The following is a 22,782-nucleotide window of genomic DNA, read 5'->3' on the forward strand; positions in this document are numbered from 1 at the left end:
AAACGTTTTTTTTTTGTTTTGCTGCTGCTGTACCCTAGAACAATGTACTGTACCTTTTTTTTACTATTGTGATATCTTGTAACAATTGTAAGTCTCCCTGGCTAAGGGTATCTGCTAATAATAATAACAACTATATTTACAGTACTATTTTTGGATATGTCCAAGCAACAACTAAATTTACAGTACAATGTTTTTTATAATTTCAAGCAACAACTATATCAATTGAACTTTTTTTTTTTTTTTAATATGCCTAAACAACAACTATTTACAGTAAAATAGTTGTAAAATGGTCTTATTGTAACACTTGAAATGTATTTGCTTACGATTGTATGTCGCCCTGGATAATGGCGTCTGCTAAGAAATAAATAATAAAAATAATAAAAAATGTTGATATGTCCAATCAATAACTATATTTACAAAACTATTTTGTCCAACGAATTTTATTTTCTCTTCTCTCTCTGCCATCTCTGCTTTTCGGCTTCATAGAAAAATGATGCTTGGAATTCAGACCAGATCATTTCCTGTGTCATTCCCTGATCTTTGTAAAGTTTAAACACCCTGGCAAGACAATATATGTATTTTCCAGCCACTTCTGGAAACCCTGTATGGACATGGGTGCTGTTTGGTCCCTGTTTTAATTCCAACCTGCAGAACCTGCAGTCGGCCAGATGGCTGAGATTCTGTCTGCTTCCTCTTTTTCTGTTCTGCTCTTTGCTTTGTGGTATCAAGTTCCCTCTGGAAGAACTCAGTTGTGCAAAAGTCTTCAAAAGGCATCCTTGGATTAGTGAGACCTTCAGGTCCATACAACTGGAACACTTTTGTCGAGCAGTAAAAGTACCTAATGGTTCCCTTCTGATAAAAAAAATGAACTGTTGAACTATCATTTGAGTACCGTGACTTCGGTTGACCACAAGCCAAACATTTTTTTGTTTTCTTCAACTGCTGTTGTTGCTATCTGTCCATAATTTGTTGCACAATTTGTTCAATTGACTCTGGTGTTAAGGCAGTGGATGGAGCAGTAGGTGTTAACAGCAGTGCAGGTGGGTTGACAGCTGCAGATGACACGGTTACCACTGGGACCTGTACAGTGGCACTGCCTTCAGTTAAATTATGCCACAGCTGCTGAGTCTCCTGGAGCTTTTCAAGACTTGTGTTCAGGGATGAGCTGGTGTTTTTCATCTTTGCCAGGTGTTTCACATACCTAGATATGTGCTGCTTGGTTTTTGGATGAAGCACATTGTTTGGATCTATGCAGGAGCTGTTCACCATGGCTGAAGCAGTCTGGAGAAGGCACCCATCAAACCTGAGACAGCTGGAGCAGTTTGCTCAGGAAGAGTGGGCCAAACTACCTGTTAACAGGTGCAGAAGTCTCATTGAGAGCTACAGAAAATGTTTGGTTGTGCAACAAAATATTAGGTTAGCGGTCCCATCATTTTTGTCCATGTCATTTTCATTTGTTTTCTTATTTACAATATTATGTTGAATAAAAAAATCAAAAGCAAAGTCTGATTTCTATTAAATATGGAATAAACAATGGTGGATGCCAATTACTTTTGTCAGTTTCAAGTTATTTCAGAGAAAATTGTGCATTCTTCATTTTTTGTGGAGGTGTACCAACAAATTTGAGCACGTCTGTGTGTGTATATATAGACAATCTATAAAGCAAACAAACAGAAAAGCTAGCCAGCAAATATTTGTTTTGTTCTTGCACTTGTCTGATTGGCACTTCTTTGTATCTGCACAGGTTGCATTTGCTTTAATTGTAATTATATTTTATTTGATCTTACTTGTAACTATATTTACACTTTAAAACTTTAACTACACTGTCTGTAATGCTTTTTTAACGATATTCACATGGTTGTATCTGCAAATAACTTATTGTATAGTATTTCAATTACATTTGTAACTGTAAGTCAACCTGGATAAGGCACCTGCTAAGCAAACAAATAATAATAATAATATAAAATAATATAAATAATATAAAATCAGTTATAACGCATTCAATCCACATTAACGGTATTTGGAAACAATATTAGTTTTATATAATATAGTTAGAATAGCTCCTTTTTGACATGTATTAACTCCTATGATAATGAACAATAATAACAATAAACACATTCTTACCTGTCACTCCGAGCTACGTGAGATGTTTATAGAAGAATGATGTTTAATAATATAAAATGTATATAGAACATGTTTTATAGATAGTGTTTTTCAGAGGAGGTTAAACTGCAGTGTACAGAAATTAAGGATGTTTATATCCTCATATATTATGTTTATATTCGCTATATAAATATAGTTAGAATAGCTCCTTTTTACGTTTACTTACTCGTACAACAACAACAATAATAAACAAAAAATAACCGCATTCTCCCCTGTTTCACTCCGAGCTACGCGAGCAGGTTATGCTGTTGATATCTCACTCACTGTACTTACTCTGCAGAGCTCGAGGCGGGAGCTTTTGTTTAGGCACAGACCTGCCCAACAGCGCCAACATCATGTAGCGGCGACAGCAGTATTACATCCGTAGTGGTTTAGCACTACCATAGAGAATAAATGGGAAATGGTTTAGGGCGGTTTAGATAAACAATACAGTAATTATAGAGATAAAAAGGTATACTTTTAGCTGCAGTTCTAAAACACAGTTGACCAAAAAAACAAACAATGTACTAGCTTTATTATACACGTTAAAATCAGAAATAAAAATTCAAGAATTAAAAGAATAACATAAAAAAATGCTTGGTGCGTCAATTAGAAACCATGAAAGAACCACTTCAATTCACAGGTAGGTAATGTATTAGCAGCATCTAGTGTAGTGTGAAAAGATGAATTAACCTGTCAAAACCCCAGCCCCTCACAGACAATTTCCGCCTGGGGGGCTGTGCCCTTAAATAAATCACAATATCTTCCAAAGTATAGACAGCACAGGCATGGTTCAGGGCTTGAATTCAAGGTAACCCCTTGGGCATCAAGACTAAAACCTCAGGTATGCTAAAAGTCTTACTCAGTACCACACTGGAAGGAGATATCCAGAAAAAATACATAAAAAAACAACAAACGCTTTTCATTTTTTTATGTTCTATAGTCATTTTTTCAACTTGTAGCATATGAAAAGAGCCAGATTTTGTGCTTCACCAACATGTCTAATATACTGGGTAAAAATTTGGAACTGTCCGCCACCCGTCCGCTCCAGCTCATCCAGAACTCTGCTGCCCGCCTGGTGTTCTCTCTGCCTCGCTTCGCCCACGCTACTCCACTACTCCGCTCGCTCCACTGGCTCCCGATCACCGCTCGCATCCAGTTCAAGACTCTTGTACTAGCCTACAGATGCCTTGACCAGTCTGCACCCAGCTACCTCCAGACCCTCATCTCTCCCTACACCCCCACTCGACCTCTCCGCTCCGCCTGCACTAGAAGACTAGCTCTACCTCCGCTACGCTCCCCTGCCTCCAGAGCCCGCTCCTTCTCCACCCTTGCTCCGCAGTGGTGGAATGACCTTCCTACAGATGTCAGGACTGCCCAGTCCCTGACCACATTCCGGCGTCTCCTTAAGACTCACCTCTTCAAAGAGCACCTGTAGAACTCCTCTGTTTGTATCCTGGGACACTATCACCCTTCATGTAAATGTGCTTTATTTTGCTCTTATCAGCCCCCTATTTTACTGCATTTAATCCTGTACTTCAGAATACTGTAATCTGCCAAGTTTTTAACCTGTAGTACTTTGTATTTAATCACATCATGATGTAACTATCACTATTTAATCATATCCTGATGTAACTATCACTATTACCTGCTGTATTATTGAATTGTGGTTTGTCACACTTGTACTTTGCTTGAACAAAAGTTATTGTATTTCTTGCTCTTATTGTATTACTTGTATTGTAACGCTTGAAATGTTTTTGCTTACGATTGTAAGTCGCCCTGGATAAGGGCGTCTGCTAAGAAATAAATAATAATAATAATAATAATAACAAAGGGATCAAATTCTACAGGAGTTTTTACAAAGCTAAGCCCAAGGGTCCCCAAACCTCTCCAAAAAAAAAAACATTATGTAAATATTTATGTCAATTGATATACTAAGTTCTAAAAGGGATGTTATCTTCTGGCACCTCACAGGATAGCCATTGCCACGTGCATTTGCCTTTGAAAGGCTTTTTTTTGTTTCCCTTATCTCATTCAAGAGGTGGGTGTGTTTGTTTGCACATCGATTACTCTGTGATGGATTGGGTTACAAACAAAGTAAAGGTATGAATGGAAAGCTTGTGACCTCCCCTACAACGTGATCAGGGAGACTTTATCGTCATCAAGGTTGTAAGACCAGAGCAGCAAAACGCAAGCTAGTCGATTGTTTTTGTTTTGAATGCAAGGGGGTACTAGACACATTGTGAATGGGATATCTCAGCGGTGAAATGACGGATTCGAAAAATTCCTTCGCTGTTTGACGGTAGGAAAGCAACGATTTTGATATCGAGTCAGCTTTTTTTTCTTTAGCTTTTGTACTAATATTAAAAATGAGTTATGAAATATAATATTTACGTGCAGTTCCGTGTTCCGCCCGCTGGACTAGAGGGCGTAAGAGATTAACCCGTTCTAGTGCTAGATTGTACATGTACACAAACAATTGTACCTACAAAATGCCCATCTGTTACACTAGTTTTGTGGTTGTTTTAAACTACATACCAAAAAAAAACAAAACAAAAAAAAAACAAGCACATGCGTTACCAAAATAAACAGTGCTGTATAAACTACAGAAACTCGATGCTGAATGGTTTTATAGTCTGTTACGTCAGAATTGTGTTTAATGCATAAGCAGTTGCTTTGCAGACTCAACAAAGACTGCAGTCCTCGTTTAACCATTGTGCAATCAGCCCTCGGTCGCTGTGATATTGTTGTTCACGGAATCTGAGCGTGCGTATCGGCAATGCACAGTAATTGGAAAAGTTTAATAGAAAAGAATTAAAAACGGGCTCGTCCGGGATTTGAACCCGGGACCTCTCGCACCCTAAGCGAGAATCATACCCCTAGACGAACGAGCCAGCGTCTGCCACGGTTTTGGTTTTGGTCCCCCGAGTTTCCAAAGAAGTGCAGACCTAGCTGTTCTGTTAGATGGGAGACGTTTTTCTATTGGGTGTACCTGTCGAGACCACTGTAATTTTGCCGTGTCTCCGAGCTGTGTGCTGTTGCCTGTTTGGGCCGTCTGACTTCTTTAACTGGCGGCTAGCATTTCTATGTTCATCGAGAAGCGGTCGCTATAAATGAGGAAAGTAGTTTAGGTGGGATTTCGTTTTGATATGTTTGGAATGGATCAGTTAGTCAGCATGTACTTCAAAAAATAAATAGAAAAAAAAGGAGGCTGGGTTTCGTTGTTTTGCAAAGGATGCACTGCAACATCCGCTCACAGGAGCAGTCCCACTACTGGTGCGACACGGGGGTTTTGACCTGCTCCGTTCCCGACCTGGGCCGGTTCACCCCTCCTTAGGCGACCTGGCATGCACGAGCTCCCCCAGAAATGCCATGTCGATGCCGTGCTAAGTGCGGACTCCCGATCGGCACAGCCAGTTGCAGCACAGAGCTCCCGTGCTCAAGCGATCCGCCAGCCTCAACCTGCCCCTGTAGCTGGCATTACAGACACACGCCACGGCGCCCGGCGTGAGCGAGAGCGGCTAGAAGGCAATTCAAATCCCCTTGTCTGAAATGAGAGCGAGAGTACTCGTGCAGTTCTCCACTGACGTGGCAGCTTTTAATGCCGATTGCATTAAAAGCATTGCCGGGTCCTGCTGTAGCGGTAAAACACTGTGACCAGATGAATGAATTGAAAAAGTGTTACGTGAAACACATGTGAATCCTAGTTTTCGTGCTGCGAATTTAAAAAAAAAAAAAAAAAAGCAGCACTATAAGAATGCCAAAAAATAAAGAAGGTTGCGTTGGCGAGTATTAAGCCCCCCCTCCTCTGAGGTGCCAGCAGCATTCCGCACCGGCAGACGGAACGGGACTCTGGTCATGCTGCACTTATTTTGCTGCCAGAGACTGAATCATGCGTCGGCCGCCGGATAAAACCGAAAGCTGGCTCGTTGGTCTAGGGGTATGATTCTCGCTTTGGGTGCGAGAGGTCCCGGGTTCAAATCCCGGACGAGCCCGTTTTTTTTTTTTTTTAATTGTTTTGTACTATACTGTTTTCGATCCGTAAACCATTAAGCTCAGCAGGCAGTTTTGACTTAGACGCTTTGCAACTAAATGCGTTGCCATAGTGGCAGGGAGCGTGTGCCTTCCTCGTTAGTATAGTGGTCAGTATCCCCGCCTGTCACGCGGGAGACCGGGGTTCAATTCCCCGACGGGGAGATTTTTTTTTTTTTTTTTACTGATTGAAGGCAGGTGCGTGTGGCTGTAATTGTATACATAAAGTAAAAAAGAAGGTTGCATTGGCCGGGAATCGAACCCGGGCCTCCCGCGTGGCAGGCGAGAATTCTACCACTGAACCACCAATGCTTGCTTGACGTTTGCTTGAGGTTTGCTTGAGGTAGGTAATGTATTGGCAGCATCTAGTGCAGTGTGAAAAGATGAATTAACCCGTTCTAGTGCTAGATTGTACATGTACACAAACAATTGTACCTGCAAAATGCCCATCTGTTACACTAGTTTTGTGGTTGTTTTAAACTACATACCAAAAAAAAAAAAAAAAAAACAAGCACATGCGTTACCAAAATAAACAGTGCTGTATAAACTACAGAAACTCGATGCTGAATGGTTTTATAGTCTGTTACGTCAGAATTGTGTTTAATGCATAAGCAGTTGCTTTGCAGACTCAACAAAGACTGCAGTCCTCGTTTAACCATTGTGCAATCAGCCCTTGGTCGCTGTGATATTGTTGTTCATGGAATTTGAGCGTGCGTATCGGCAATGCATAGTAATTGGAAAAGTGTAATACAAAAGAATTAAAAACGGGCTCGTCCGGGATTTGAACCCGGGACCTCTCGCACCCTAAGCGAGAATCATACCCCTAGACCAACGAGCCAGCGCCTGCCACTGTTGTGGTCCCCCGAGTTTCCAAAGAAGTGCAGACCTAGCTGTTCTGTTAGATGGGAGACGTTTTTCTATTGGGTGTACCTGTCGAGACCACTGTAATTTTGCCGTGTCTCCGAGCTGTGTGCTGTTGCCTGTTTGGGCCGTCTGACTTCTTTAACTGGCGGCTAGCATTTCTATGTTCATCGAGAAGCGGTCGCTATAAATGAGGAAAGTAGTTTAGGTGGGATTTCGTTTTGATATGTTTGGAATGGATCAGTTAGTCAGCATGTACTTCAAAAAATAAATAGAAAAAAAAGGAGGCTGGGTTTCGTTGTTTTGCAAAGGATGCACTGCAACATCCGCTCACAGGAGCAGTCCCACTACTGGTGCGACACGGGGGTTTTGACCTGCTCCGTTCCCGACCTGGGCCGGTTCACCCCTCCTTAGGCGACCTGGCATGCACGAGCTCCCCCAGAAATGCCATGTCGATGCCGTGCTAAGTGCGGACTCCCGATCGGCACAGCCAGTTGCAGCACAGAGCTCCCGTGCTCAAGCGATCCGCCAGCCTCAACCTGCCCCTGTAGCTGGCATTACAGACACACGCCACGGCGCCCGGCGTGAGCGAGAGCGGCTAGAAGGCAATTCAAATCCCCTTGTCTGAAATGAGAGCGAGAGTACTCGTGCAGTTCTCCACTGACGTGGCAGCTTTTAATGCCGATTGCATTAAAAGCATTGCCGGGTCCTGCTGTAGCGGTAAAACACTGTGACCAGATGAATGAATTGAAAAAGTGTTACGTGAAACACATGTGAATCCTAGTTTTCGTGCTGCGAATTTAAAAAAAAAAAAAAAAAAAAGCAGCACTATAAGAATGCCAAAAAATAAAGAAGGTTGCGTTGGCGAGTATTAAGCCCCCCCTCCTCTGAGGTGCCAGCAGCATTCCGCACCGGCAGACGGAACGGGACTCTGGTCATGCTGCACTTATTTTGCTGCCAGAGACTGAATCATGCGTCGGCCGCCGGATAAAACCGAAAGCTGGCTCGTTGGTCTAGGGGTATGATTCTCGCTTTGGGTGCGAGAGGTCCCGGGTTCAAATCCCGGACGAGCCCGTTTTTTTTTTTTTTAATTGTTTTGTACTATACTGTTTTCGATCCGTAAACCATTAAGCTCAGCAGGCAGTTTTGACTTAGACGCTTTGCAACTAAATGCGTTGCCATAGTGGCAGGGAGCGTGTGCCTTCCTCGTTAGTATAGTGGTCAGTATCCCCGCCTGTCACGCGGGAGACCGGGGTTCAATTCCCCGACGGGGAGATTTTTTTTTTTTTTTTTACTGATTGAAGGCAGGTGCGTGTGGCTGTAATTGTATACATAAAGTAAAAAAGAAGGTTGCATTGGCCGGGAATCGAACCCGGGCCTCCCGCGTGGCAGGCGAGAATTCTACCACTGAACCACCAATGCTTGCTTGACGTTTGCTTGAGGTTTGCTTGAGGTAGGTAATGTATTGGCAGCATCTAGTGCAGTGTGAAAAGATGAATTAACCCGTTCTAGTGCTAGATTGTACATGTACACAAACAATTGTACCTGCAAAATGCCCATCTGTTACACTAGTTTTGTGGTTGTTTTAAACTACATACCAAAAAAAAAAAAAAAAAAACAAGCACATGCGTTACCAAAATAAACAGTGCTGTATAAACTACAGAAACTCGATGCTGAATGGTTTTATAGTCTGTTACGTCAGAATTGTGTTTAATGCATAAGCAGTTGCTTTGCAGACTCAACAAAGACTGCAGTCCTCGTTTAACCATTGTGCAATCAGCCCTTGGTCGCTGTGATATTGTTGTTCATGGAATTTGAGCGTGCGTATCGGCAATGCATAGTAATTGGAAAAGTGTAATACAAAAGAATTAAAAACGGGCTCGTCCGGGATTTGAACCCGGGACCTCTCGCACCCTAAGCGAGAATCATACCCCTAGACCAACGAGCCAGCGCCTGCCACTGTTGTGGTCCCCCGAGTTTCCAAAGAAGTGCAGACCTAGCTGTTCTGTTAGATGGGAGACGTTTTTCTATTGGGTGTACCTGTCGAGACCACTGTAATTTTGCCGTGTCTCCGAGCTGTGTGCTGTTGCCTGTTTGGGCCGTCTGACTTCTTTAACTGGCGGCTAGCATTTCTATGTTCATCGAGAAGCGGTCGCTATAAATGAGGAAAGTAGTTTAGGTGGGATTTCGTTTTGATATGTTTGGAATGGATCAGTTAGTCAGCATGTACTTCAAAAAATAAATAGAAAAAAAAGGAGGCTGGGTTTCGTTGTTTTGCAAAGGATGCACTGCAACATCCGCTCACAGGAGCAGTCCCACTACTGGTGCGACACGGGGGTTTTGACCTGCTCCGTTCCCGACCTGGGCCGGTTCACCCCTCCTTAGGCGACCTGGCATGCACGAGCTCCCCCAGAAATGCCATGTCGATGCCGTGCTAAGTGCGGACTCCCGATCGGCACAGCCAGTTGCAGCACAGAGCTCCCGTGCTCAAGCGATCCGCCAGCCTCAACCTGCCCCTGTAGCTGGCATTACAGACACACGCCACGGCGCCCGGCGTGAGCGAGAGCGGCTAGAAGGCAATTCAAATCCCCTTGTCTGAAATGAGAGCGAGAGTACTCGTGCAGTTCTCCACTGACGTGGCAGCTTTTAATGCCGATTGCATTAAAAGCATTGCCGGGTCCTGCTGTAGCGGTAAAACACTGTGACCAGATGAATGAATTGAAAAAGTGTTACGTGAAACACATGTGAATCCTAGTTTTCGTGCTGCGAATTTAAAAAAAAAAAAAAAAAAAAAAAAAAAAAAAAAAAAAAAGCAGCACTATAAGAATGCCAAAAAATAAAGAAGGTTGCGTTGGCGAGTATTAAGCCCCCCCTCCTCTGAGGTGCCAGCAGCATTCCGCACCGGCAGACGGAACGGGACTCTGGTCATGCTGCACTTATTTTGCTGCCAGAGACTGAATCATGCGTCGGCCGCCGGATAAAACCGAAAGCTGGCTCGTTGGTCTAGGGGTATGATTCTCGCTTTGGGTGCGAGAGGTCCCGGGTTCAAATCCCGGACGAGCCCGTTTTTTTTTTTTTTAATTGTTTTGTACTATACTGTTTTCGATCCGTAAACCATTAAGCTCAGCAGGCAGTTTTGACTTAGACGCTTTGCAACTAAATGCGTTGCCATAGTGGCAGGGAGCGTGTGCCTTCCTCGTTAGTATAGTGGTCAGTATCCCCGCCTGTCACGCGGGAGACCGGGGTTCAATTCCCCGACGGGGAGATTTTTTTTTTTTTTTTTACTGATTGAAGGCAGGTGCGTGTGGCTGTAATTGTATACATAAAGTAAAAAAGAAGGTTGCATTGGCCGGGAATCGAACCCGGGCCTCCCGCGTGGCAGGCGAGAATTCTACCACTGAACCACCAATGCTTGCTTGACGTTTGCTTGAGGTTTGCTTGAGGTAGGTAATGTATTGGCAGCATCTAGTGCAGTGTGAAAAGATGAATTAACCCGTTCTAGTGCTAGATTGTACATGTACACAAACAATTGTACCTGCAAAATGCCCATCTGTTACACTAGTTTTGTGGTTGTTTTAAACTACATACCAAAAAAAAAAAAAAAAAAAACAAGCACATGCGTTACCAAAATAAACAGTGCTGTATAAACTACAGAAACTCGATGCTGAATGGTTTTATAGTCTGTTACGTCAGAATTGTGTTTAATGCATAAGCAGTTGCTTTGCAGACTCAACAAAGACTGCAGTCCTCGTTTAACCATTGTGCAATCAGCCCTTGGTCGCTGTGATATTGTTGTTCATGGAATTTGAGCGTGCGTATCGGCAATGCATAGTAATTGGAAAAGTGTAATACAAAAGAATTAAAAACGGGCTCGTCCGGGATTTGAACCCGGGACCTCTCGCACCCTAAGCGAGAATCATACCCCTAGACCAACGAGCCAGCGCCTGCCACTGTTGTGGTCCCCCGAGTTTCCAAAGAAGTGCAGACCTAGCTGTTCTGTTAGATGGGAGACGTTTTTCTATTGGGTGTACCTGTCGAGACCACTGTAATTTTGCCGTGTCTCCGAGCTGTGTGCTGTTGCCTGTTTGGGCCGTCTGACTTCTTTAACTGGCGGCTAGCATTTCTATGTTCATCGAGAAGCGGTCGCTATAAATGAGGAAAGTAGTTTAGGTGGGATTTCGTTTTGATATGTTTGGAATGGATCAGTTAGTCAGCATGTACTTCAAAAAATAAATAGAAAAAAAAGGAGGCTGGGTTTCGTTGTTTTGCAAAGGATGCACTGCAACATCCGCTCACAGGAGCAGTCCCACTACTGGTGCGACACGGGGGTTTTGACCTGCTCCGTTCCCGACCTGGGCCGGTTCACCCCTCCTTAGGCGACCTGGCATGCACGAGCTCCCCCAGAAATGCCATGTCGATGCCGTGCTAAGTGCGGACTCCCGATCGGCACAGCCAGTTGCAGCACAGAGCTCCCGTGCTCAAGCGATCCGCCAGCCTCAACCTGCCCCTGTAGCTGGCATTACAGACACACGCCACGGCGCCCGGCGTGAGCGAGAGCGGCTAGAAGGCAATTCAAATCCCCTTGTCTGAAATGAGAGCGAGAGTACTCGTGCAGTTCTCCACTGACGTGGCAGCTTTTAATGCCGATTGCATTAAAAGCATTGCCGGGTCCTGCTGTAGCGGTAAAACACTGTGACCAGATGAATGAATTGAAAAAGTGTTACGTGAAACACATGTGAATCCTAGTTTTCGTGCTGCGAATTTAAAAAAAAAAAAAAAAAAAAAAAAAAAAAAAAAAAAGCAGCACTATAAGAATGCCAAAAAATAAAGAAGGTTGCGTTGGCGAGTATTAAGCCCCCCCTCCTCTGAGGTGCCAGCAGCATTCCGCACCGGCAGACGGAACGGGACTCTGGTCATGCTGCACTTATTTTGCTGCCAGAGACTGAATCATGCGTCGGCCGCCGGATAAAACCGAAAGCTGGCTCGTTGGTCTAGGGGTATGATTCTCGCTTTGGGTGCGAGAGGTCCCGGGTTCAAATCCCGGACGAGCCCGTTTTTTTTTTTTTTAATTGTTTTGTACTATACTGTTTTCGATCCGTAAACCATTAAGCTCAGCAGGCAGTTTTGACTTAGACGCTTTGCAACTAAATGCGTTGCCATAGTGGCAGGGAGCGTGTGCCTTCCTCGTTAGTATAGTGGTCAGTATCCCCGCCTGTCACGCGGGAGACCGGGGTTCAATTCCCCGATGGGGAGATTTTTTTTTTTTTTTTTACTGATTGAAGGCAGGTGCGTGTGGCTGTAATTGTATACATAAAGTAAAAAAGAAGGTTGCATTGGCCGGGAATCGAACCCGGGCCTCCCGCGTGGCAGGCGAGAATTCTACCACTGAACCACCAATGCTTGCTTGACGTTTGCTTGAGGTTTGCTTGAGGTAGGTAATGTATTGGCAGCATCTAGTGCAGTGTGAAAAGATGAATTAACCCGTTCTAGTGCTAGATTGTACATGTACACAAACAATTGTACCTGCAAAATGCCCATCTGTTACACTAGTTTTGTGGTTGTTTTAAACTACATACCAAAAAAAAAAAAAAAAAAACAAGCACATGCGTTACCAAAATAAACAGTGCTGTATAAACTACAGAAACTCGATGCTGAATGGTTTTATAGTCTGTTACGTCAGAATTGTGTTTAATGCATAAGCAGTTGCTTTGCAGACTCAACAAAGACTGCAGTCCTCGTTTAACCATTGTGCAATCAGCCCTTGGTCGCTGTGATATTGTTGTTCATGGAATTTGAGCGTGCGTATCGGCAATGCATAGTAATTGGAAAAGTGTAATACAAAAGAATTAAAAACGGGCTCGTCCGGGATTTGAACCCGGGACCTCTCGCACCCTAAGCGAGAATCATACCCCTAGACCAACGAGCCAGCGCCTGCCACTGTTGTGGTCCCCCGAGTTTCCAAAGAAGTGCAGACCTAGCTGTTCTGTTAGATGGGAGACGTTTTTCTATTGGGTGTACCTGTCGAGACCACTGTAATTTTGCCGTGTCTCCGAGCTGTGTGCTGTTGCCTGTTTGGGCCGTCTGACTTCTTTAACTGGCGGCTAGCATTTCTATGTTCATCGAGAAGCGGTCGCTATAAATGAGGAAAGTAGTTTAGGTGGGATTTCGTTTTGATATGTTTGGAATGGATCAGTTAGTCAGCATGTACTTCAAAAAATAAATAGAAAAAAAAGGAGGCTGGGTTTCGTTGTTTTGCAAAGGATGCACTGCAACATCCGCTCACAGGAGCAGTCCCACTACTGGTGCGACACGGGGGTTTTGACCTGCTCCGTTCCCGACCTGGGCCGGTTCACCCCCTCCTTAGGCGACCTGGCATTCACGAGCTCCCCCAGAAATGCCATGTCGATGCCGTGCTAAGTGCGGACTCCCGATCGGCACAGCCAGTTGCAGCACAGAGCTCCCGTGCTCAAGCGATCCCGCCAGCCTCAACCTGCCCCTGTAGCTGGCATTACAGACACACGCCACGGCGCCCGGCGTGAGCGAGAGCGGCTAGAAGGCAATTCAAATCCCCTTGTCTGAAATGAGAGCGAGAGTACTCGTGCAGTTCTCCACTGACGTGGCAGCTTTTAATGCCGATTGCATTAAAAGCATTGCCGGGTCCCTGCTGTAGCGGTAAAACACTGTGACCAGATGAATGAATTGAAAAAGTGTTACGTGAAACACATGTGAATCCTAGTTTTCGTGCTGCGAATTTAAAAAAAAAAAAAAAAAAAAAAAAAAAAAAAAAAGCAGCACTATAAGAATGCCAAAAAATAAAGAAGGTTGCGTTGGCGAGTATTAAGCCCCCCCTCCTCTGAGGTGCCAGCAGCATTCCGCACCGGCAGACGGAACGGGACTCTGGTCATGCTGCACTTATTTTGCTGCCAGAGACTGAATCATGCGTCGGCCCGCCGGATAAAACCGAAAGCTGGCTCGTTGGTCTAGGGGTATGATTCTCGCTTTGGGTGCGAGAGGTCCCGGGTTCAAAATCCCGGACGAGCCCGTTTTTTTTTTTTTTTTAATTGTTTTGTACTATACTGTTTTCGATCCGTAAACCATTAAGCTCAGCAGGCAGTTTTGACTTAGACGCTTTGCAACTAAATGCGTTGCCATAGTGGCAGGGAGCGTGTGCCTTCCTCGTTAGTATAGTGGTCAGTATCCCCGCCTGTCACGCGGGAGACCGGGGTTCAATTCCCCGACGGGGAGATTTTTTTTTCTTTTTTTTTTACTGATTGAAGGCAGGTGCGTGTGGCTGTAATTGTATACATAAAGTAAAAAAGAAGGTTGCATTGGCCGGGAATCGAACCCGGGCCTCCCGCGTGGCAGGCGAGAATTCTACCACTGAACCACCAATGCTTGCTTGACGTTTGCTTGAGGTTTGCTTGAGGTAGGTAATGTATTGGCAGCATCTAGTGCAGTGTGAAAAGATGAATTAACCCGTTCTAGTGCTAGATTGTACATGTACACAAACAATTGTACCTGCAAAAATGCCCATCTGTTACACTAGTTTTGTGGTTGTTTTAAACTACATACCAAAAAAAAAAAAAAAAAAAACAAGCACATGCGTTACCAAAATAAACAGTGCTGTATAAACTACAGAAACTCGATGCTGAATGGTTTTATAGTCTGTTACGTCAGAATTGTGTTTAATGCATAAGCAGTTGCTTTGCAGACTCAACAAAGACTGCAGTCCTCGTTTAACCATTGTGCAATCAGCCCTTGGTCGCTGTGATATTGTTGTTCATGGAATTTGAGCGTGCGTATCGGCAATGCATAGTAATTGGAAAAGTGTAATACAAAAGAATTAAAAACGGGCTCGTCCGGGATTTGAACCCGGGACCTCTCGCACCCTAAGCGAGAATCATACCCCTAGACCAACGAGCCAGCGCCTGCCACTGTTGTGGTCCCCCGAGTTTCCAAAGAAGTGCAGACCTAGCTGTTCTGTTAGATGGGAGACGTTTTTCTATTGGGTGTACCTGTCGAGACCACTGTAATTTTGCCGTGTCTCCGAGCTGTGTGCTGTTGCCTGTTTGGGCCGTCTGACTTCTTTAACTGGCGGCTAGCATTTCTATGTTCATCGAGAAGCGGTCGCTATAAATGAGGAAAGTAGTTTAGGTGGGATTTCGTTTTGATATGTTTGGAATGGATCAGTTAGTCAGCATGTACTTCAAAAAATAAATAGAAAAAAAAGGAGGCTGGGTTTCGTTGTTTTGCAAAGGATGCACTGCAACATCCGCTCACAGGAGCAGTCCCACTACTGGTGCGACACGGGGGGTTTTGACCTGCTCCGTTCCCGACCTGGGCCGGTTCACCCCTCCTTAGGCGACCTGGCATTCACGAGCTCCCCCAGAAATGCCCATGTCGATGCCGTGCTAAGTGCGGACTCCCGATCGGCACAAGCCAGTTGCAGCACAGAGCTCCCGTGCTCAAGCGATCCGCCAGCCTCAACCTGCCCCTGTAGCTGGCATTACAGACACACGCCACGGCGCCCGGCGTGAGCGAGAGCGGCTAGAAGGCAATTCAAATCCCCTTGTCTGAAATGAGAGCGAGAGTACTCGTGCAGTTCTCCACTGACGTGGCAGCTTTTAATGCCGATTGCATTAAAAGCATTGCCGGGTCCTGCTGTAGCGGTAAAACACTGTGACCAGATGAATGAATTGAAAAAGTGTTACGTGAAACACATGTGAATCCTAGTTTTCGTGCTGCGAATTTAAGAAAAAAAAAAAAAAAAAAAAAAAAAAAAAAAAGCAGCACTATAAGAATGCCAAAAAAATAAAGAAGGTTGCGTTGGCGAGTATTAAGCCCCCCCTCCTCTGAGGTGCCAGCAGCATTCCGCACCGGCAGACGGAACGGGACTCTGGTCATGCTGCACTTATTTTGCTGCCAGAGACTGAATCATGCGTCGGCCGCCGGATAAAACCGAAAGCTGGCTCGTTGGTCTAGGGGTATGATTCTCGCTTTGGGTGCGAGAGGTCCCGGGTTCAAATCCCGGACGAGCCCGTTTTTTTTTTTTTTTAATTGTTTTGTACTATACTGTTTTCGATCCGTAAAACCATTAAGCTCAGCAGGCAGTTTTGACTTAGACGCTTTGCAACTAAATGCGTTGCCATAGTGGCAGGGAGCGTGTGCCTTCCTCGTTAGTATAGTGGTCAGTATCCCCGCCTGTCACGCGGGAGACCGGGGTTCAATTCCCCGACGGGGAGATTTTTTTTTTTTTTTTACTGATTGAAGGCAGGTGCGTGTGGCTGTAATTGTATACATAAAGTAAAAAAGAAGGTTGCATTGGCCGGGAATCGAACCCGGGCCTCCCGCGTGGCAGGCGAGAATTCTACCACTGAACCACCAATGCTTGCTTGACGTTTGCTTGAGGTTTGCTTGAGGTAGGTAATGTATTGGCAGCATCTAGTGCAGTGTGAAAAGATGAATTAACCCGTTCTAGTGCTAGATTGTACATGTACACAAACAATTGTACCTGCAAAATGCCCATCTGTTACACTAGTTGGTTGTTTTAAACTACATACCAAAAAAAAAAAAAAAAAAACAAGCACATGCGTTACCAAAATAAACAGTGCTGTATAAACTACAGAAACTCGATGCTGAATGGTTTTATAGTCTGTTACGTCAGAATTGTGTTTAATGCATAAGCAGTTGCTTTGCAGACTCAACAAAGACTGCAGTCCTCGTTTAACCATTGTGCAATCAGCCCTTGGTCGCTGTGATATTGTTGTTCATGGAATTTGAGCGTGCGTATCGGCAATGCATAGTAATTGGAAAAGTGTAATACAAAAGAATTAAAAACGGGCTCGTCCGGGATTTGAAACCCGGGACCTCTCGCACCCTAAGCGAGAATCATACCCCTAGACCAACGAGCCAGCGCCTGCCACTGTTGTGGTCCCCCGAGTTTCCAAAGAAGTGCAGACCTAGCTGTTCTGTTAGATGGGAGACGTTTTTCTATTGGGTGTACCTGTCGAGACCACTGTAATTTTGCCGTGTCTCCGAGCTGTGTGCTGTTGCCTGTTTGGGCCGTCTGACTTCTTTAACTGGCGGCTAGCATTTCTATGTTCATCGAGAAGCGGTCGCTATAAATGAGGAAAGTAGTTTAGGTGGGATTTCGTTTTGATATGTTTGGAATGGATCAGTTAGTCAGCATGTACTTCAAAAAATAAATAGAAAAAAAAGGAGGCTGGGTTTCGTTGTTTTGCAAAGGATGCACTGCAACATCCGCTCACAGGAGCAGTCCCACTACTGGTGCGACACGGGGGTTTTGACCTGCTCCGTTCCCCGACCTGGGCCGGTTCACCCCTCCTTAGGCGACCTGGCATTCACGAGCTCCCCCAGAAATGCCATGTCGATGCCGTGCTAAGTGCGGACTCCCGATCGGCACAGCCAGTTGCAGCACAGAGCTCCCGTGCTCAAGCGATCCGCCAGCCTCAACCTGCCCCTGTAGCTGGCATTACAGACACACGCCACGGCGCCCGGCGTGAGCGAGAGCGGCTAGAAGGCAATTCAAATCCCCTTGTCTGAAATGAGAGCGAGAGTACTCGTGCAGTTCTCCACTGACGTGGCAGCTTTTAATGCCGATTGCATTAAAAGCATTGCCGGGTCCTGCTGTAGCGGTAAAACAATGTGACCAGATGAATGAATTGAAAAAGTGTTACGTGAAACACATGTGAATCCTAGTTTTCGTGCTGCGAATTTAAAAAAAAAAAAAAAAAAAAAAAAAAAAAAAAAAAAAAAGCAGCACTATAAGAATGCCAAAAAATAAAGAAGGTTGCGTTGGCGAGTATTAAGCCCCCCCTCCTCTGAGGTGCCAGCAGCATTCCGCACCGGCAGACGGAACGGGACTCTGGTCATGCTGCACTTATTTTGCTGCCAGAGACTGAATCATGCGTCGGCCGCCGGATAAAACCGAAAGCTGGCTCGTTGGTCTAGGGGTATGATTCTCGCTTTGGGTGCGAGAGGTCCCGGGTTCAAATCCCGGACGAGCCCGTTTTTTTTTTTTTTTAATTGTTTTGTACTATACTGTTTTCGATCCGTAAACCATTAAGCTCAGCAGGCAGTTTTGACTTAGACGCTTTTGCAACTAAATGCGTTGCCATAGTGGCAGGGAGCGTGTGCCTTCCTCGTTAGTATAGTGGTCAGTATCCCCCGCCTGTCACGCGGGAGACCGGGGTTCAATTCCCCGACGGGGAGATTTTTTTTTTTTTTTTACTGATTGAAGGCAGGTGCGTGTGGCTGTAATTGTATACATAAAGTAAAAAAGAAGGTTGCATTGGCCGGGAATCGAACCCGGGCCTCCCGCGTGGCAGGCGAGAATTCTACCACTGAACCACCAATGCTTGCTTGACGTTTGCTTGAGGTTTGCTTGAGGTAGGTAATGTATTGGCAGCATCTAGTGCAGTGTGAAAAGATGAATTAACCCGTTCTAGTGCTAGATTGTACATGTACACAAACAATTGTACCTGCAAAATGCCCATCTGTTACACTAGTTTTGTGGTTGTTTTAAACTACATACCAAAAAAAAAAAAAAAAAAACAAGCACATGCGTTACCAAAATAAACAGTGCTGTATAAACTACAGAAAACTCGATGCTGAATGGTTTTATAGTCTGTTACGTCAGAATTGTGTTTAATGCATAAGCAGTTGCTTTGCAGACTCAACAAAGACTGCAGTCCTCGTTTAACCATTGTGCAATCAGCCCTTGGTCGCTGTGATATTGTTGTTCATGGAATTTGAGCGTGCGTATCGGCAATGCATAGTAATTGGAAAAGTGTAATACAAAAGAATTAAAAACGGGCTCGTCCGGGATTTGAACCCGGGACCTCTCGCACCCTAAGCGAGAATCATACCCCTAGACCAACGAGCCAGCGCCTGCCACTGTTGTGGTTCCCCGAGTTTCCCAAAGAAGTGCAGACCTAGCTGTTCTGTTAGATGGGAGACGTTTTTCTATTGGGTGTACCTGTCGAGACCACTGTAATTTTGCCGTGTCTCCGAGCTGTGTGCTGTTGCCTGTTTGGGCCGTCTGACTTCTTTAACTGGCGGCTAGCATTTCTATGTTCATCGAGAAGCGGTCGCTATAAATGAGGAAAGTAGTTTAGGTGGGATTTCGTTTTGATATGTTTGGAATGGATCAGTTAGTCAGCATGTACTTCAAAAAATAATAGAAAAAAAAGGAGGCTGGGTTTCGTTGTTTTGCAAAGGATGCACTGCAACATCCGCTCACAGGAGCAGTCCCACTACTGGTGCGACACGGGGGTTTTGACCTGCTCCGTTCCCGACCTGGGCCGGTTCACCCCTCCTTAGGCGACCCTGGCATTCACGAGCTCCCCCAGAAATGCCATGTCGATGCCGTGCTAAGTGCGGACTCCCGATCGGCACAGCCAGTTGCAGCAACAGAGCTCCCGTGCTCAAGCGATCCGCCAGCCTCAACCTGCCCCTGTAGCTGGCATTACAGACACACGCCACGGCGCCCGGCGTGAGCGAGAGCGGCTAGAAGGCAATTCAAATCCCCTTGTCTGAAATGAGAGCGAGAGTACTCGTGCAGTTCTCCACTGACGTGGCAGCTTTTAATGCCGATTGCATTAAAAGCATTGCCGGGTCCTGCTGTAGCGGTTAAAACAATGTGACCAGATGAATGAATTGAAAAAGTGTTACGTGAAACACATGTGAATCCTAGTTTTCGTGCTGCGAATTTAAAAAAAAAAAAAAAAAAAAAAAAAAAAAAAAAAAAAAAGCAGCACTATAAGAATGCCAAAAAATAAAGAAGGTTGCGTTGGCGAGTATTAAGCCCCCCCTCCTCTGAGGTGCCAGCAGCATTCCGCACCGGCAGACGGAACGGGACTCTGGTCATGCTGCACTTATTTGCTGCCAGAGACTGAATCATGCGTCGGCCGCCGGATAAAACCGAAAGCTGGCTCGTTGGTCTAGGGGTATGATTCTCGCTTTGGGTGCGAGAGGTCCCGGGTTCAAATCCCGGACGAGCCCGTTTTTTTTTTTTTTTAATTGTTTTGTACTATACTGTTTTCGATCCGTAAACCATTAAGCTCAGCAGGCAGTTTTGACTTAGACGCTTTGCAACTAAATGCGTTGCCATAGTGGCAGGGAGCGTGTGCCTTCCTCGTTAGTATAGTGGTCAGTATCCCGCCTGTCACGCGGGAGACCGGGGTTCAATTCCCCGACGGGGAGATTTTTTTTTTTTTTTTACTGATTGAAGGCAGGTGCGTGTGGCTGTAATTGTATACATAAAGTAAAAAAGAAGGTTGCATTGGCCGGGAATCGAACCCGGGCCTCCGCGTGGCAGGCGAGAATTCTACCACTGAACCACCAATGCTTGCTTGACGTTTGCTTGAGGTTTGCTTGAGGTAGGTAATGTATTGGCAGCATCTAGTGCAGTGTGAAAAGATGAATTAACCCGTTCTAGTGCTAGATTGTACATGTACACAAACAATTGTACCTGCAAAATGCCCATCTGTTACACTAGTTTTGTGGTTGTTTTAAACTACATACCAAAAAAAAAAAAAAAAAAAACAAGCACATGCGTTACCAAAATAAACAGTGCTGTATAAACTACAGAAACTCGATGCTGAATGGTTTTATAGTCTGTTACGTCAGAATTGTGTTTAATGCATAAGCAGTTGCCTTTGCAGACTCAACAAAGACTGCAGTCCTCGTTTAACCATTGTGCAATCAGCCCTTGGTCGCTGTGATATTGTTGTTCATGGAATTTGAGCGTGCGTATCGGCAATGCATAGTAATTGGAAAAGTGAGAATTAAAAACGGGCTCGTCCGGGATTTGAACCCGGGACCTCTCGCACCCTAAGCGAGAATCATACCCCTAGACCAACGAGCCAGCGCCTGCCACTGTTGTGGTTCCCCGAGTTTCCAAAGAAGTGCAGACCTAGCTGTTCTGTTAGATGGGAGACGTTTTTCTATTGGGTGTACCTGTCGAGACCACTGTAATTTTGCCGTGTCTCCGAGCTGTGTGCTGTTGCCTGTTTGGGCCGTCTGACTTCTTTAACTGGCGGCTAGCATTTCTATGTTCATCGAGAAGCGGTCGCTATAAATGAGGAAAGTAGTTTAGGTGGGATTTCGTTTTGATATGTTTGGAATGGATCAGTTAGTCAGCATGTACTTCAAAAAATAAATAGAAAAAAAAGGAGGCTGGGTTTCGTTGTTTTGCAAAGGATGCACTGCAACATCCGCTCACAGGAGCAGTCCCACTACTGGTGCGACACGGGGGTTTTGACCTGCTCCGTTCCCGACCTGGGCCGGTTCACCCCTCCTTAGGCGACCTGGCATGCACGAGCTCCCCCAGAAATGCCATGTCGATGCCGTGCTAAGTGCGGACTCCCGATCGGCACAGCCAGTTGCAGCACAGAGCTCCCGTGCTCAAGCGATCCGCCAGCCTCAACCTGCCCCTGTAGCTGGCATTACAGACACACGCCACGGCGCCCGGCGTGAGCGAGAGCGGCTAGAAGGCAATTCAAATCCCCTTGTCTGAAATGAGAGCGAGAGTACTCGTGCAGTTCTCCACTGACGTGGCAGCTTTTAATGCCGATTGCATTAAAAGCATTGCCGGGTCCTGCTGTAGCGGTAAAACACTGTGACCAGATGAATGAATTGAAAAAGTGTTACGTGAAACACATGTGAATCCTAGTTTTCGTGCTGCGAATTTAAAAAAAAAAAAAAAAAAAAAAAAAAAAAAAAAAAAGCAGCACTATAAGAATGCCAAAAAATAAAGAAGGTTGCGTTGGCGAGTATTAAGCCCCCCCTCCTCTGAGGTGCCAGCAGCATTCCGCACCGGCAGACGGAACGGGACTCTGGTCATGCTGCACTTATTTTGCTGCCAGAGACTGAATCATGCGTCGGCCGCCGGATAAAACCGAAAGCTGGCTCGTTGGTCTAGGGGTATGATTCTCGCTTTGGGTGCGAGAGGTCCCGGGTTCAAATCCCGGACGAGCCCGTTTTTTTTTTTTTTTAATTGTTTTGTACTATACTGTTTTCGATCCGTAAACCATTAAGCTCAGCAGGCAGTTTTGACTTAGACGCTTTGCAACTAAATGCGTTGCCATAGTGGCAGGGAGCGTGTGCCTTCCTCGTTAGTATAGTGGTCAGTATCCCCGCCTGTCACGCGGGAGACCGGGGTTCAATTCCCCGACGGGGAGATTTTTTTTTTTTTTTTTTACTGATTGAAGGCAGGTGCGTGTGGCTGTAATTGTATACATAAAGTAAAAAAGAAGGTTGCATTGGCCGGGAATCGAACCCGGGCCTCCCGCGTGGCAGGCGAGAATTCTACCACTGAACCACCAATGCTTGCTTGACGTTTGCTTGAGGTTTGCTTGAGGTAGGTAATGTATTGGCAGCATCTAGTGCAGTGTGAAAAGATGAATTAACCCGTTCTAGTGCTAGATTGTACATGTACACAAACAATTGTACCTGCAAAATGCCCATCTGTTACACTAGTTTTGTGGTTGTTTTAAACTACATACCAAAAAAAAAAAAAAAAAAACAAGCACATGCGTTACCAAAATAAACAGTGCTGTATAAACTACAGAAACTCGATGCTGAATGGTTTTATAGTCTGTTACGTCAGAATTGTGTTTAATGCATAAGCAGTTGCTTTGCAGACTCAACAAAGACTGCAGTCCTCGTTTAACCATTGTGCAATCAGCCCTTGGTCGCTGTGATATTGTTGTTCATGGAATTTGA

The 22,782-nt window shown here is 45.2% G+C and overlaps 35 non-coding genes across 35 annotated transcripts; 17 read left to right on the forward strand and 18 right to left on the reverse strand.

The window, feature by feature from the left end:
* Positions 1–4,964: 4,964 nt before the first annotated feature.
* On the reverse strand, positions 4,965–5,036 carry trnap-agg (transfer RNA proline (anticodon AGG)). Its single transcript has one exon. It is a non-coding gene; the product is annotated as a tRNA-Pro (tRNA).
* Positions 5,037–6,065: 1,029 nt separating this feature from the next.
* Positions 6,066–6,137, forward strand: trnap-ugg (transfer RNA proline (anticodon UGG)). The gene has a single exon. It is a non-coding gene; the product is annotated as a tRNA-Pro (tRNA).
* A 130-nt stretch (positions 6,138–6,267) lies between these two features.
* On the forward strand, positions 6,268–6,339 carry trnad-guc (transfer RNA aspartic acid (anticodon GUC)). The gene has a single exon. It is a non-coding gene; the product is annotated as a tRNA-Asp (tRNA).
* Positions 6,340–6,415: 76 nt separating this feature from the next.
* Positions 6,416–6,486, reverse strand: trnag-gcc (transfer RNA glycine (anticodon GCC)). The gene has a single exon. It is a non-coding gene; the product is annotated as a tRNA-Gly (tRNA).
* Positions 6,487–6,940: 454 nt separating this feature from the next.
* On the reverse strand, positions 6,941–7,012 carry trnap-agg (transfer RNA proline (anticodon AGG)). The gene has a single exon. It is a non-coding gene; the product is annotated as a tRNA-Pro (tRNA).
* Positions 7,013–8,037: 1,025 nt separating this feature from the next.
* trnap-ugg (transfer RNA proline (anticodon UGG)) lies at positions 8,038–8,109 on the forward strand. The gene has a single exon. It is a non-coding gene; the product is annotated as a tRNA-Pro (tRNA).
* Positions 8,110–8,238: 129 nt separating this feature from the next.
* trnad-guc (transfer RNA aspartic acid (anticodon GUC)) lies at positions 8,239–8,310 on the forward strand. The gene has a single exon. It is a non-coding gene; the product is annotated as a tRNA-Asp (tRNA).
* Positions 8,311–8,386: 76 nt separating this feature from the next.
* Positions 8,387–8,457, reverse strand: trnag-gcc (transfer RNA glycine (anticodon GCC)). Its single transcript has one exon. It is a non-coding gene; the product is annotated as a tRNA-Gly (tRNA).
* Positions 8,458–8,911: 454 nt separating this feature from the next.
* Positions 8,912–8,983, reverse strand: trnap-agg (transfer RNA proline (anticodon AGG)). Its single transcript has one exon. It is a non-coding gene; the product is annotated as a tRNA-Pro (tRNA).
* Positions 8,984–10,027: 1,044 nt separating this feature from the next.
* On the forward strand, positions 10,028–10,099 carry trnap-ugg (transfer RNA proline (anticodon UGG)). Its single transcript has one exon. It is a non-coding gene; the product is annotated as a tRNA-Pro (tRNA).
* A 129-nt stretch (positions 10,100–10,228) lies between these two features.
* Positions 10,229–10,300, forward strand: trnad-guc (transfer RNA aspartic acid (anticodon GUC)). Its single transcript has one exon. It is a non-coding gene; the product is annotated as a tRNA-Asp (tRNA).
* A 76-nt stretch (positions 10,301–10,376) lies between these two features.
* On the reverse strand, positions 10,377–10,447 carry trnag-gcc (transfer RNA glycine (anticodon GCC)). Its single transcript has one exon. It is a non-coding gene; the product is annotated as a tRNA-Gly (tRNA).
* Positions 10,448–10,902: 455 nt separating this feature from the next.
* Positions 10,903–10,974, reverse strand: trnap-agg (transfer RNA proline (anticodon AGG)). Its single transcript has one exon. It is a non-coding gene; the product is annotated as a tRNA-Pro (tRNA).
* Positions 10,975–12,015: 1,041 nt separating this feature from the next.
* Positions 12,016–12,087, forward strand: trnap-ugg (transfer RNA proline (anticodon UGG)). The gene has a single exon. It is a non-coding gene; the product is annotated as a tRNA-Pro (tRNA).
* Positions 12,088–12,216: 129 nt separating this feature from the next.
* On the forward strand, positions 12,217–12,288 carry trnad-guc (transfer RNA aspartic acid (anticodon GUC)). Its single transcript has one exon. It is a non-coding gene; the product is annotated as a tRNA-Asp (tRNA).
* A 76-nt stretch (positions 12,289–12,364) lies between these two features.
* trnag-gcc (transfer RNA glycine (anticodon GCC)) lies at positions 12,365–12,435 on the reverse strand. Its single transcript has one exon. It is a non-coding gene; the product is annotated as a tRNA-Gly (tRNA).
* A 454-nt stretch (positions 12,436–12,889) lies between these two features.
* Positions 12,890–12,961, reverse strand: trnap-agg (transfer RNA proline (anticodon AGG)). The gene has a single exon. It is a non-coding gene; the product is annotated as a tRNA-Pro (tRNA).
* Positions 12,962–14,004: 1,043 nt separating this feature from the next.
* On the forward strand, positions 14,005–14,077 carry trnap-ugg (transfer RNA proline (anticodon UGG)). Its single transcript has one exon. It is a non-coding gene; the product is annotated as a tRNA-Pro (tRNA).
* A 131-nt stretch (positions 14,078–14,208) lies between these two features.
* Positions 14,209–14,280, forward strand: trnad-guc (transfer RNA aspartic acid (anticodon GUC)). Its single transcript has one exon. It is a non-coding gene; the product is annotated as a tRNA-Asp (tRNA).
* Positions 14,281–14,359: 79 nt separating this feature from the next.
* trnag-gcc (transfer RNA glycine (anticodon GCC)) lies at positions 14,360–14,430 on the reverse strand. Its single transcript has one exon. It is a non-coding gene; the product is annotated as a tRNA-Gly (tRNA).
* Positions 14,431–14,886: 456 nt separating this feature from the next.
* On the reverse strand, positions 14,887–14,958 carry trnap-agg (transfer RNA proline (anticodon AGG)). Its single transcript has one exon. It is a non-coding gene; the product is annotated as a tRNA-Pro (tRNA).
* Positions 14,959–16,002: 1,044 nt separating this feature from the next.
* On the forward strand, positions 16,003–16,074 carry trnap-ugg (transfer RNA proline (anticodon UGG)). The gene has a single exon. It is a non-coding gene; the product is annotated as a tRNA-Pro (tRNA).
* A 131-nt stretch (positions 16,075–16,205) lies between these two features.
* Positions 16,206–16,277, forward strand: trnad-guc (transfer RNA aspartic acid (anticodon GUC)). The gene has a single exon. It is a non-coding gene; the product is annotated as a tRNA-Asp (tRNA).
* Positions 16,278–16,352: 75 nt separating this feature from the next.
* trnag-gcc (transfer RNA glycine (anticodon GCC)) lies at positions 16,353–16,423 on the reverse strand. The gene has a single exon. It is a non-coding gene; the product is annotated as a tRNA-Gly (tRNA).
* Positions 16,424–16,873: 450 nt separating this feature from the next.
* trnap-agg (transfer RNA proline (anticodon AGG)) lies at positions 16,874–16,946 on the reverse strand. The gene has a single exon. It is a non-coding gene; the product is annotated as a tRNA-Pro (tRNA).
* Positions 16,947–17,991: 1,045 nt separating this feature from the next.
* trnap-ugg (transfer RNA proline (anticodon UGG)) lies at positions 17,992–18,063 on the forward strand. The gene has a single exon. It is a non-coding gene; the product is annotated as a tRNA-Pro (tRNA).
* A 131-nt stretch (positions 18,064–18,194) lies between these two features.
* On the forward strand, positions 18,195–18,267 carry trnad-guc (transfer RNA aspartic acid (anticodon GUC)). Its single transcript has one exon. It is a non-coding gene; the product is annotated as a tRNA-Asp (tRNA).
* Positions 18,268–18,342: 75 nt separating this feature from the next.
* Positions 18,343–18,413, reverse strand: trnag-gcc (transfer RNA glycine (anticodon GCC)). The gene has a single exon. It is a non-coding gene; the product is annotated as a tRNA-Gly (tRNA).
* Positions 18,414–18,868: 455 nt separating this feature from the next.
* On the reverse strand, positions 18,869–18,940 carry trnap-agg (transfer RNA proline (anticodon AGG)). The gene has a single exon. It is a non-coding gene; the product is annotated as a tRNA-Pro (tRNA).
* A 1,046-nt stretch (positions 18,941–19,986) lies between these two features.
* Positions 19,987–20,058, forward strand: trnap-ugg (transfer RNA proline (anticodon UGG)). Its single transcript has one exon. It is a non-coding gene; the product is annotated as a tRNA-Pro (tRNA).
* A 276-nt stretch (positions 20,059–20,334) lies between these two features.
* trnag-gcc (transfer RNA glycine (anticodon GCC)) lies at positions 20,335–20,404 on the reverse strand. The gene has a single exon. It is a non-coding gene; the product is annotated as a tRNA-Gly (tRNA).
* A 447-nt stretch (positions 20,405–20,851) lies between these two features.
* Positions 20,852–20,923, reverse strand: trnap-agg (transfer RNA proline (anticodon AGG)). Its single transcript has one exon. It is a non-coding gene; the product is annotated as a tRNA-Pro (tRNA).
* Positions 20,924–21,964: 1,041 nt separating this feature from the next.
* On the forward strand, positions 21,965–22,036 carry trnap-ugg (transfer RNA proline (anticodon UGG)). Its single transcript has one exon. It is a non-coding gene; the product is annotated as a tRNA-Pro (tRNA).
* A 130-nt stretch (positions 22,037–22,166) lies between these two features.
* On the forward strand, positions 22,167–22,238 carry trnad-guc (transfer RNA aspartic acid (anticodon GUC)). The gene has a single exon. It is a non-coding gene; the product is annotated as a tRNA-Asp (tRNA).
* A 77-nt stretch (positions 22,239–22,315) lies between these two features.
* Positions 22,316–22,386, reverse strand: trnag-gcc (transfer RNA glycine (anticodon GCC)). Its single transcript has one exon. It is a non-coding gene; the product is annotated as a tRNA-Gly (tRNA).
* Between the last annotated feature and the right edge of the window lie 396 nt (positions 22,387–22,782).

This window comes from Acipenser ruthenus, chromosome 55 (genome assembly GCF_902713425.1).
Source record: "Acipenser ruthenus chromosome 55, fAciRut3.2 maternal haplotype, whole genome shotgun sequence".
NCBI lineage: Eukaryota > Metazoa > Chordata > Actinopteri > Acipenseriformes > Acipenseridae > Acipenser > Acipenser ruthenus.